The sequence below is a fragment of the Platalea leucorodia genome, assembly GCF_965183815.1.
Source record: "Platalea leucorodia genome assembly, chromosome: 4".
In the NCBI taxonomy this organism is placed as follows: Eukaryota; Metazoa; Chordata; class Aves; order Pelecaniformes; family Threskiornithidae; genus Platalea; species Platalea leucorodia.
The window spans coordinates 28,233,083-28,246,171 of NC_138826.1; the positions used below are offsets into that span (position 1 = coordinate 28,233,083).

At 42.8% G+C, this 13,089-nt stretch overlaps 1 protein-coding gene across 6 annotated transcripts in view; it reads left to right on the forward strand.

Annotated features, from left to right (window-relative positions):
* The window catches only part of ZMIZ1 (zinc finger MIZ-type containing 1), a 365,555-nt gene that overhangs the window by 297,305 nt on the left and 55,161 nt on the right, over positions 1 to 13,089 (forward strand). The window lies entirely within an intron of this gene.

Genomic DNA, 13,089 nt, shown 5'->3' on the forward strand with positions numbered 1-13,089 from the left:
GGGGTACTGTATGAAGATATTATTTGAATTTGGCCAAATTTGGACAATTTGGCTTTTGGAGGCTTGCTTCTGTGGCGAGGTACATATACAGTCTCCAGGCAGGAAGAAAATGTAGCAGAAACTTGTTCTCAAAGTAAAATACAGGACCAAAAGTATGCCGGGGGAAAAAAAAAATCACACCTTCTTGGAGCCCACATAATTAGCCATCCTCCCTTCTCATTAAACAGTCAGGCTGCGCCCTCAGGTCTGTTCCTTGTTCCCTCCGTCCTTGTTCCCTGGGTTTCCGTTGCTCCTGAGGGTTCTCCTCTTCTCTTCCTCCACCCTTGTGTTTTGAAAACTACTTCAGTCTATTCCCCTTAGAGAAAATTTCCTAATACTTGGCTGCAAACCCCTTCTTTCTTTCAAGCCCTTCAAGTAACCAGCTCCTTCCAGAAAACATTCCTGTGTTAATTTCCCTGAGAAATTTTTGCCATGCCATCTTTTTTTTGAACTTTTATTGCATTTCTTTCAAGTTCCTTATGGAAGGAGCTAGTTCTTATGTGTTTGTGAAGGCCATTTATATAGTCCCCAGACAGTAAGTAGCAGGCACAGTCTGTAGGCAATAAATGCATCTCTCTAACCTTTCAGTAACCTTATCTTTCTTTAACATACTATCTTACCTTTTGCTCTCATTTCTCTTGGTTTTGGCCGTCTGTTCCAGCCATTTTCCCACATAATATCATAGTTTACATTGCTAAAATTAAAATTATCATCTGCTAGACTAACATGAAAGTACTTATCAATGTATAAAGGAAAAGTTAGGTTTTGTAAAGTACATTTAAAATGGTGTATTTAAAAAAAAAAAATCAGATTGGTAGAGGTTGTGTAAATGTAATATAAGAGATTCAGCCTTCCTGCCACTAAAATTGGTTATGGTGTTTTCCACCAACTTCAGTAGGAGCAGGAGCTAATCCAAAATGGTTCTGACCAAGAATGGAGAATTTTATTTACCATCTGCTTGGATAGCATCTTACCGTGTGTTGTACAGTAATATTTGGTGCTCTGATGTCCATTTTGATTCTTCTTATCCAGATGTTCTGGGAACATAAAATAGACGTGGCTGCTATTTAGATAGGATGTTTGCTCAGTGCTGGTATAAACTGCTGCTTTTCTACAGGCTGTGAAACAGAAATGCTGTCCTTGTGAAAAGCTCTGCAGAATTAACGGGGCTTGAAGTCTCGGGAAATCCTCTGGGTCCCTCACTGCCCTCCCTCCTCCTTTCTCCTCTCCTTCTCGGTATATGCTCTCTTCAGTTTTAGCTTCCAAAGATGAAAATCTTACCCCTGATAATGTCTTGTGGGTATTACAGTCTTGGATAAACAACATTTTTTGTAGGCTCTATTGGTCATGTCAGGTTGGATTCTAGTCATTTTCCCAGAAAACGCCCTGAGGAGTCGCATACAACTCATCTGAAATGGTTTCTTATTTGTGTTTGTTACTAACGCTGTGGGATTGTTTAAGCATCCAAATCATATATATATATATATATTTTTTTTTTTTAATCATCCTTTTGCACTGCTCTAACAGATCTGCTGTAGAAAATTGGTGCTAAAACCTGGTTCCATGTGTCATTAGGACTGTATTATTTTCTCTGCCATCCCAGTCCTCTGCCTGAAATATTCACAGGAGGCTGGGAAGACTCATGCTGCAGTTCGGCGCAAGATCGGAAAACTGTTCCAGCGTGTGGCATCCATGCTGTGCGGTCTGTCTCGCTTTCTCACCCGCCCACCCCTCCCCACGGCTGCCTCGCTTGGGCCCATTCGCCTTTTCAGTGGCTGAGATAAGATGTCAATGAGAGGGGAGGGAGGGTTAGCAGAGCTGCCGGAGGAATTGATTCTTGTCTGCCTCTCCAAGCAGTCTGTCTGCGCAGCAGCACACGATACGGTTTTGCACAATACCCCGCTAATGCCCTAGTCAGCAGCTTCCAAGGGAAGAACTGTATTGAAAAAAAAAAAAATAGCAGTCCTCTGTGAGCCGCAGAGAGTGCATGGACCAGAGCTAAATTTGGAAAGCTAAAGCTTACTTCATGCAAGATTATTAGAATTATTTGGGTTTCCAAATGCATGCTCACACACATGTATGTATCTCTGGCCAGCTTTTCCACGTGACTTGGCTGGATCCAAATGCAGTTGTTATTTATAGATGGCAAGAGCAGTGATGGTATTATCTTATAGCACTCCAGTCCTGAAATTATAGCACTTGTGTGCAGGGAGAGGGGGCCAGATGCCCTCTGTGAGAATTTAGGCAGGCTGCTCTTCTGTAAATGTCCGTAGGATGAGGTAGTCACAAATAACCCTTCTTCCCCATTTATTTTTTATTTTCAGACAGAGAAAAGAAAGATACTGAAAAATCAGTGTGGGCTGTGATTTCTGTTGGCTTCTTCCCTAGATGCATGTAAAAAGCAATTAGCCATGTTCATTTTTTTACCTCTTCCCTATTCCATAGATAACCTTATTTCTACCTGTGTAAAACCATAAACATTCCCCTGAAGACAAGGAAACAGCAATTTCTAATCTGTCTAAAACTAACGTTCATACTTAGGTTTTTAAATAAACCAGTCTCACGTTCAAAACTGCTGTGTGCTTGTAGGTCAGCTAATTGAACTGAGGCATGTACGCGTGCACTGGAGCTGTGTCTTCGGATGCTGCCTGTGCAGAGAAACAGCTGGCTGATTTCCGCCTCTGCAGAGTGCCGTAGCCTTGGTGCTGGGGCCAGACTGAGCCGCAGCAGGGAATTCGTCTAGCTGGGGGAAAAACACAAAACAAAACCAAAGAAATGTTTGCCAAAAAAAAAAAAAGAATAAAAAACCCAGTCAGATCAGATGCCTGGTCAGGTTCATAGGGTGGTCATGCAAAGAGATGCTTCAGCACAGCTGGGAGCGTGCAAGCCACAGCAGGGCACGGGCACAGACAGCAGAAGACAGGGCTACCTGAAGGGCAATATTGCTGCTGAACACTTTGTATCATGAAAATACAATCAAAATAATGTAAAGATCAGGATAGGGTTATTTAGATGTTTCTTATTTTATGCCAACTTGAGTTTTCTCTGTGGCCCTAACCATAACAGAGTATAGATGATTTGCTAGTTTTGCTTTATTGGTAATAAAGAAAATAAACATAGTCCACACTGTCTTAAAGGGTATCAGAATGCCTCAACAAGAGCATCCGTGGCTGACAGTCTGCTCCTTTAATACAACCATGTTTGACGTGAGAAATGTCCGTTAGCCCAACGGACACAGCTAGAAGAAACGAACTTTCAGGGTACAGAAGCCCTTCTCTTGCTCAAATTAGTTACCAAGTTCCCAGTGCGGCTTGGGAACAATTATTTGGCATTTAACTTTGGTATGTTAATTGAATGTTAATTAATTAGGCAGTTTTCAAGAAAAGGTGATTGGTACCAGAGGAGCAGAGCAGGTTGCTAGTAATGGGAAGATGACAGTGTTTGTGGGGTTGGTGGGACACAGAGGGAAAAAGAGAAGTAATGACTTTGTTAGAAAACTAACGCATTAACTGGGGAGTGAGATGGGAAGCCTCGCTGCCTTGAAATTGCAGTGCATGCACACGTCTGTCTGCTGTGTATTGTTCGAACAGAAATAAGCAAGTCAAAAACTCCTGTAGGCTGAGTTTCTCTTTGCCTTAACTGTTTTCATGTTCACCACACAGAGATTATTTTATACATAGTTGTAATTTTCATTCAAAACGAAAAACAAGATACAAGGGGTCAGAGTGCTTTCAGCTTAATTCTGTTCAAGTACAAAGTTTGTATAATGTGAAAAATGGTCCTGCAACCCCCAACTTTGAAAACTAACATTTTTTTTTCCTTCCACACTTAAAGAGAAGTTGGCAAAGGTTGTATTACCTAATCGTACAAAAATAAAAAAATTCTGAGGACACCTGATAAAACATTCTTTTCCCATAAAAATGTAAAATAATGTAAAATTAAAGCAAAGAGCGAGACTGCAGAACCAAGAAGCAAAAGTTCCTAAAATAGCTTTTGGTCCTTCTCAGAAGTTCTGGCTGTGCAATGTTAACTTTGGAAACACATTTCTGCTATAAATTTTGGTTGTGTGGTTTTTGTAATTTTTTTTTTTCCTCCTTGAAAGCCTCTCCAGATGTTTTACAGTTGTTGTTTGAAAATGTTCCATGGCAGGCACTGAGACTGTGGGCACAGAGCAGTAACCCCTTGATGTGGTGGTTGTGGTTTTTCCTTGCAAAGAGAGGAAGGTGTATGATCCTCTCTGTTCTGGGACTCGTTCTGTCGCAAACGATGTGACCTTCAGCACATCACCTGCTCTCGGTTTCTTTCATCTTTAAAACTTAGCCAGCAAGCCATGAAGCTGGACGGCCACTTCAGCAGTCTCTGCAGGAACTCCCCACTCTCTAACTGAGATGTTAAGTATCTTTTACATTTCTTGTCTTTTTAGAATAATTATAAATACAAGCCAGATTTAAATATTTTTCCAATGCAGGCTGTTTGATTGAAATTCCTGTGTTCACAATCACAGATTAATTTGATTATAAAAGACTTAGAAAAGCCATCTATGGCATGCCCGCTTGCCTGAAGAATCCCTAATGCTGTTCTCGCTGGATGTTTATCTGGCCTTTCCTTGGCATCTCCATTCCTTGAGATTCCTCAACTTATCCCTTAGGGTATTTAGGAGCATTAGGATGCTCCTAATACCTAACCTGTGTTTTTTCTGTCTCTTTGTATATTATTTTTTGGTGTTTCTACTGTGGATATGGATAATGCTTTGTTACTCAGTAAATCGGAATACTGCTCTCAATCTTCCCACTTCTTAAAAAACAAACAAACAAACAAAAAACCCCACCAAAACCCCTACTCCGTGCAGTCTCTTCTTGCAGGTTATATTGATAGCTTTTTTTCCTAATCATTCTGATGACTTTTCTTCCCCTTCTGTGGCTGTACATCGTAGTGGGGTAGAGAGAAAGGACAACTGTGCATCTTTCAGACTTGGCTTCCGCTCGTGCAGCCGAGGCGGCTGGTTGAGTTTGCTGCGGCAGCACGGCACGGCTCAGCCTCTGCGCAGCTACTGCCTTCAGCTCCGCTTCCGAGAATCCGTGCCTTTGGAGATGGTTCTCACCCTGTTGTTGGGGAGGTACGCAGTGTCGTACTTAGTAATTGTCCTTGCTGGATGTAGATTCAGACCATTCCTCCAGCTTTTCAAGCTGATTTCAACACTGGATTTCTGCAGTGAACTGATGCTTCTTTCCAGCTTATGCCATGTGTAAATTGACCCAGGACATGTTCTAGCCCTTTATCCATCTGCATCATGGATATCCATAAATGAAGCATTCAATAATTTCAGACCCAGAACAAACTCCTACAAAAACCCATCCGATGATGCTTGTTGCTATTACTGACCGTTGGTTTAATAGTTCAGTAAGCGTAAGTTTCCAGCCATTTTACGTTGTGTTCAGCTAGACCTTACTTCCCTTGTTTATTTGTAAGAATGTCATGTAAAGCAGCACTGAAGCCTCACTAAAATCAAACTAATCTATGCGCAAGGTCTCTTGTCTGCTAGTGTAAAGAAAGTACAGAAGTATGGTGTGATTTGTTCCTGACAAATCTATTTTGGTTGTTAAGTCATTTTTTACTTTCCTCTTCGTGCTTTTGAATAGTTTGGATTATTTTTTACCAGTAGGAAGCTGGACATCCAATTCTGCAGTTATTCCTTTTCCTTTTTTGAAGATAGCTGCTAGATTTTTCCCTTTTCCAGACTTTCATCGTCATACTGGTTGTGCATGGATTCCCTGTGTTCAAACCCTGGTTAAATGTCTCTGGTATTTTTTTTTCTGGCACTTTTGGGTGTTAGTGGTAGCGTTAGCTCAGGAGTTGTTTACAGTAGTAATTGGAGGGCTCAGGATGGATTAAGTGAAACTGAGCCTCTCACCTGCAGGTCACTGGTTCAAATCTAGCCAAAGATGGGTTAAAGTGAGTCACTTCCATTTTTCAGATGCTTGTATTATGTGTGAAATCTGTTGATGACTAGAACTGGCATTACAAAATAAAAGCGTACAGCAGTAATGAAAGACACTGTTGTTTGAAATCTAAGCAGTGAAACCAATAATTGGATGAGTAAGAAAACAAGCAGTCTGATGCTATTGGAGTGCATTTCCTTTAGAAAGCTGTATCCAAGATTCACTTGTTGGTGGCCTTTCACCAGCTTTGTCTTCTCTTTATAATGGGGCATGTTTTCAGATGTAGCAACGTGGGTACAGCTGAGCCTAAATGAAATGCTTACGTATTTTATCTGGATCTGTGCAGAGTGTTTTGTGCTTGCCAAATTGAGCCGTTGTTGCTATGTTTTGTAATGTATTACTTCAGAGTTAATGTAGTGAATCTGGTAAGACGCTCTGCCAAGTTTTGGCAAGTGTAGAAGGAAATTGGGGAATCCCAGTTCCACTGAAGTCATGGGATAAGGATAGCAGTATTGAAATCTCTGTCTCCAGCATGTAGTATTCCAGTTGGCAGTTATCGATTTTGCTACAAACTTGCATGGTGTTTGGTTTTTTTAATGATAACGCATAACTGCATTGTAGATCCTACCGGGGGCAAAACTGAGTATTTCTGCAGGGCACAGCTGTAGCTATAGTAATGAAGGAGGCATTAGTGGTAAAGGACATCACTTGGATATTAGTGGTAGAAACCCATATCGTACCCTGTTTCACAATGTTGAACCGTCGCTGTTGACTTTGTGTTCCTGTTGCAATTAGCAGGGCAGTTCATGCCTCCCAAGGCAGGGTTTGAGCCAGCCACCTCTTTGCTCTGCTCGGGGGTTCAGTCCCACGCCGTTTGCTGTGTGGCCGCTGGGACTTGTGCTTTTGAAACCTGTGTGCATTTGGAGGTGGTACCAAAGGATACAACTTGCTCTGCTCACTGCTCTGCTAGTGGAGTGGGTTTGTGTTGGTACTTTTAACTTCAGATTAAATCAGTCAGTTTAATCCAACTTGTTTACTTGGACTGTTTAAGTAAACATCACTGATTCTGCCTGATGGAGACCAGCAAGCACAGTCCTCAGCTGCTCCAAAAAAGCAGCCAGCTGGGGTGTAAGCCTCCCGGCATGAGGTGGGAGCAAACACCTGGGAGCAAGCGCTGGCTCCGTGCCGTGGGCCCCTGCGTGTGGAGTGGGCATCTGCTGGCAGCCAGAGATGTAGGCCTGGGAGGAGGGGTGGACTCCCTGGGAACCGCTGCGAGTCCATGTTGAACAGCCAGACTGCTGAGAAGTGACTACTTCTGCTTTGTAATTGGCATTATATATACTCCTTTTGTGCTCTTGGCATTGAGGCAGATACAGAGCAGAAGCTTGTGTAATGACAGGGGTAGGGCTTGTCTGTCGCAGGGTTAGGACACGTAGCGGTACCTTGAAAGAACTGAAGAGGAGGGGCAAACGCGCGTACTCTGAATCTCTCCTAATGGCTAGTTACATCTGTTTCCTTTGTGGCCGCGCTTTCCTGCCCTGACTGGCTGTCCGACGGGTTAGCCAGCCATTGCCAGGCTCTGCCGGAGTGTGTGAGGAGGAGAGCTGCAGGAAAGTCAATCCCAGAAATAGTTTGGGATGACCATTTTCTCCTCCCTCTCCATTACCCAGCTCTTCAAAAGCAAAATGGTTTTTAAAACACAAGGAAAACACCCGATTTACTGCTTTCCAAAATTGTGGACAAAGATTCCATCCTTTTAATGCAACTGAAGTAATTTTTCTAATACTACAGCACACTGAGCATTAGGTAGTTAACATTTTTAATCTGTTTTTCCAAACAGTATATAGTTTCCATTTTTCTGTGTAAAAAGAATAATGTTCTTAAATAACCAAGACAATAGTTATTTCCTTTCCTCTCCTTCTCTTCTCTTTGCTGCTTTCCTTCCCACCCCACCAAATTATCTCATTGGATGATTTATAAAAACTGTATTTAGATTGCAGTCTGTACAGAAAGCCCTTTGTGGCTCTGTATTCCACTTATCTGGAATTCTCCATGTAAAAAAATACGAATTTGTATCTAAGAGCAATATAAAATCAATGGATATGACCTGCAAAAAAATGCTGAATTTTCTTACTTATGCTGTAAATATCTTTTCAGCCAAATGCGTTTCCTTCTGAGACACAAAACCAAACTAGCGAGACGGTGCTGAACAGATAGTTCTCCGAATCAAGCTCCTCCTTTTTTCCTAATATTTTCATTGCAGTGAGTAAGAAATACGGCTCTGCCAGTCTGCCTATTGAACTATCTACTGCAGCTTAACTGCAGCAAGGAAGCGATAATCCTATTGTGCTCCTCCAGCAGTCTCCCGGGAAGCAGAAGGCATTGAAATTACTGAGCTGTTGTCCTATCCCCTCCTCACCTGTCTTTGTGGCTGTAAATATAGTGTCTGCCTGTAAATAGCAGTTTGCTGCACCTTTAAGCACGTTCCCTAACAAGAGGCGGTGATTTACTGAGGTGATAAGCTGTAACTAATACTAGGGTATCATAATAGGTAAATAGATTAGCACCGTGCTTCTCTGTATTTTGCTTTCTAGGGAGCCCACTGGCTCATTCACTCAGAGATGCTTACTACAGCACTTTGCACCGCGCTGAGTTAAATCAGTCAGCTACAGGATTGCAGCTATCAGTGCTGGTGTGGATGCAGCTAATGAAATGCATTAGTGAATCTATGGGGTAGCATTGATCGCTTAGCCTGTTTTCCTTCCCCTTTCTCTTCCCTAGCCCAAAAGGGATCGTAATGGGCTGTACCAATATTCGATGCCATGGCTATAAACTATCCTTCAAACTGCGTCATCAGCATCCATCACGTAATTGTTGCAAGTACGCCAGCATCATTTGTTGTCAAGAAGTAAGAAGCGGCATGGGCAGCCTGGGCATGATCTGTGGCTTTCCCCAGCTCGACCTCCTTGGTTTTCCTAACGGAAGGGCCTGGCACTTCCGAAGCAGTTGTGACGCTACTGCTGGGCGATGGGCGCGAATGGCTATGAGGGACAGGAAGGTGCCACGGAATGGGCAGCGGAGGCCTTTGTTTCCACACTGCCTGGCAGGTTTTCGGCACAAAAGGGCCCTCGCAGGAAAGGAACAGTACTGGGGGGGATCTGTCGCAAATCTTGTGATATTTGGCACGTTCTTAAAGACCTGGCTCCTAGAGGCGGGGGATTAAATAACAATTGCTTCCTTTCTCTCTCAAGCAAGGCTTAGCTCTGTGGGTGCAGAGAAATGCTTGAAATGTGACTCCGGCTGGAGGGAAAAAAAAAAAAAAAATCTCTGCCTTCCAGCCCTCTTCCCTCTCCTTGTCCCCAGGATCCCAGTGTGGATACATTGCGATGTCTTATGATTTTTTTCAATGAAAGCATTTAAAACTATTGGAGGCATCCAGAAGGACATAAAGTTTGGCCAACTCTGGGTGTGTGGGAGTATTTATGCGTATTTTAAGGAGAGGTCGGTCACGTTCTGTGCTGAGACACACTCTTGCAACGTCTGGTCCTCTTCAGAGAAAGGAGAAACAAAAATGGGACTGAGTAACAGCAAAAACTGACTGTCTCTGAACATTTTTTTTCCTCGTGCTTCCTTAGGGAAACCCCTTGGGCTACTCATAATTGAAATTTCTCTGGTTTTTAAAACTTTCTATTTTTCTGTATTTCACAAATGTGAAATCTGAGGCTGCTCATTTCTGTGTTGGTTTCTTAATGCAGTCGTCGTTGGCAAATCAGTATTGATTTATTCCTATGAAAATACATCAACTCTTAAACACAATCCCTTTAAGAATGATACAGGTTTTGCAAATGGAGAAAAGTAGGTCATATATTGCACCAGTCATCCCAGAGTGTGTCCCTTTAAGCCAAATAAATGTGTGAATACACTTAAACTGTCAGCATGTCATTTGATTGCCATTATTATGCATCTTTTGGCATGAGCTGGCAGAGCCCTCGGTGCCTGAACAGGGGTTGAAAACGTCAATTCTGGTGTATTAACCAGGTTGTATTTTACACCTGTGCTGTGTACAGGGGTGTGGAGGGGTGCACATCTAAGGATTTTTCCTTTCCCCCCATTGCAACAGTTGACTTCAACTTAAGCAGGAAAGCCACATCATTATATGCAAGGGACATTGTAGCAATGCAGCACAGGAACAGGATTTAAATCTGATCATTAAACTGTCGCAGCAAGAGGCTGCGAGAGACGGTGTGGATGGTCCATCTGCAAAATCTGTGCTCCTGTTGTACAAGGAGGAGGGGCGGAGGGGGGAGAAAAAGCAGCTGCTTGGCTGTGCTATGAGAGGGAGAGACTGACTGTTGGCACCATCTGTAGCTGTCCTTTGTGCTTGCTGCTTTATCTGTTCATTATAGTATGATACTGAATTTCTCGTGCTTTGAGTGTAAATGAGTTGAGATGCGCCTAATACTGTCAGCATAAAAAGCAGTAACTAAGTACACTAAAGATGAATAGTGTAATCTGTAAATTCATTTTGAGTTTGTTTCATCTTGCTTGAATAGCCCAGGAAGTGATGTTCTCCAGAAGCCAGCTGTACCAGATGTGTGTGTGGGGTATATATTCATCTTACCAAGCAGAGAGCAGAGCAGTGGAGGTGGATGGGGCAGGGGAGAAGGGAGGCCGCCCTGGCATTTCCAGCAGAGGAGAGCAGGCTCCTTTAGAGGGTTCTTGCTCCTGCTGAGCAGGATAGAGGGGGACTGGTAACTCCTAAGGCAGCTACAAACAGCTCTGTTTTCATTCCGTGCACAAACACCGATGCAGGGAAGAGAGCGATTATTATACATGGTACATGAGTCGAAATGTCCCGGGGGAGGAAAGGTTAAACCTCTCCGTAATGAGTGCTGTGATAGGGATGAGTAGATTTGCTACGTTTTATACCTACAGTCTCTTAGTTTCTAAAAACATGAGTCCTCCCCAGATAACTTGTAGAATGAAACCGTCCAGCTTATCTTGAGGACCTCTTTGTTCTTTGATGGTTTACATTTCACCTTTATAAATGTGTGTATTGGGTATTGGCAATAATAATAACTCATTAAGATCTTTCCTTATCTTCACCTCACCAAAGCAATGCTATCTCATTGGCATATTCCTTTTCTGGGAGTTACTCTGCTTTTTTTTCCAAGCGGGTTTGGCTTTTGTTTGCAGATTTATGCCCTCGGACCCATCGGGTTGTTGCTTTTTATCTTATTTGTCAAGTGCATATAGGTGGAGCAGCTCCCTCCTCCCGTCAAAGCCTCGTTTAAGATGGACGATTTCTATTGACACCGTAGTAATTACACTCCGCTGTGGAAGTGCTCAGCGTCCACTATTACTCTGCGGCGGCTGCGTTTAGCAGAACACTTTGTTCATGTTTCTCAGAGCTCAAGTGGCTGTGGTGCGCGGGAAGAAGCCCTGTGAGGCAGGGATTTGTATCTCCAGGCGGCTGGAAAAGGGGGAGGGGGGCCTTTGTCACTGGCACATTAGTAATGATATGCCAGGGATAAAAGGTGAGTATAATTTGATCAAATGCTTGTTGACAGATTCCTTGGCTAATAGAGAAGCAGCTTAGACTGACACTCGTTGCTGAAACATTTCACAGAGCTCGGGGGAATGCTTTCTGTAGGCTGCATGTGAGGCTGACAATTTCCGAGTGACCATATTTAGTTACATAAAGAAGTGGTGTCCCCTTTTTGTCACAGCAGAACTCTCAAATGCCTCCCTAAACACCGCTCTTGACCTTCTGCTTGATAAAAGCAATGAAATTGCTACCTCTCCTTTGTCCAAATGTGTGATTAATTCGCAGGAATGGCCTGGGCTTTAAGTATTTTTCTTGTGTGGCTGTTAAACTTGAGAAATTCCAATTGTTTCTCATACTGAAAAATCATATTTGTGGGTGTTCTTGGCAAAGCAGGTTCCTTTTTTGTCCCCTACAAATACGACTTTACAATTGGTGTCTTTGGAATTTGTTCTAGGTATGTGTTAACAGTACCTGTGAGTAGCTACTGGAAAAAGAAGGTGGCGTACCCTGAGCTGATAGTTTGCTACTGCTTATGATTATGTTATTTGGTGAAAAGACAACCTTTAGAAAAATAAGAAATGAAAATAAAAGCTTCAATTTTAGAGAATTCTGCACTTGTGTCTTTTAAACCAGCAAGCCTAAAATTACATGTAGAACTCTCCTACTCTAAACCGCCGTGGCAGCTTGGGTTTTGAGTAGTCTTCTGGTTCTCACCTACTTGTGCAATCTGTTGATTTGTGTTCGGTTCATAACACCTCAGGAAAGCACTTAGTTAAAAATCAAATACAAAGCATTTTCTTGTTCTGAGGGTTTTGTAAAGCATACTTTAAAGAAGGAAAAACCCCAAGCGCTTGGACTTGAGAACGTTTCAACTGCAGAATTTTGCAATTAGTCTGCACTTTGTTCCAGTGAAACTCTTCACCGCGTCATACCTCGGTGACTTTTTACCGGAGCCACTTCTGATGCTGGAATTAAACAGGCAGCTTTGAGGCTCAGTTGGGTGTTGCTGGAGGCTTCAGTGGGGTGTCTTGGCTGGGTGCGCTCATGGGAGCCAGATTTCACCTACAGTCACTTTCTGGGGCTCTGCTTACTGCAAAGTAGGTGGTTCCTGTAACAGGGGCTGATCTTTTCTGAGTGTGGGTGCGGAACGGAGAGGCCATGTTTTCAGAGATAACGACCCCTTTCATGTCTTCAGAGGGAGTTGCAAGCTTTTCATCCCTCTAGGAAATCTCTGCATCTTCATAGTTCATAAGCATGATTTTCCTGTAAGCACAGAATTACCCTCATTGACCAGAAGATTAGGCACATAATGGAAATACACATTTAGGGGTTGTGCTGGGTCAAATATAGATTTAAGTGCCTAACTTTGTATCCATACATCAGTGTGGCCATATTCTCCTGTTTATCTATTCAAGACTGGTAGCTGATAGCAGTTTTGGAAATGAATTCCTGCACATGGGTTTCTCTTCATGCCTCTCCAATTAATCTTTTGCACAAAAACAGCTGAAGAGAAAAGAGATCATCTTGTTCTTTGCTCCTCTCTGTGAATGATGTCTTCTGTGT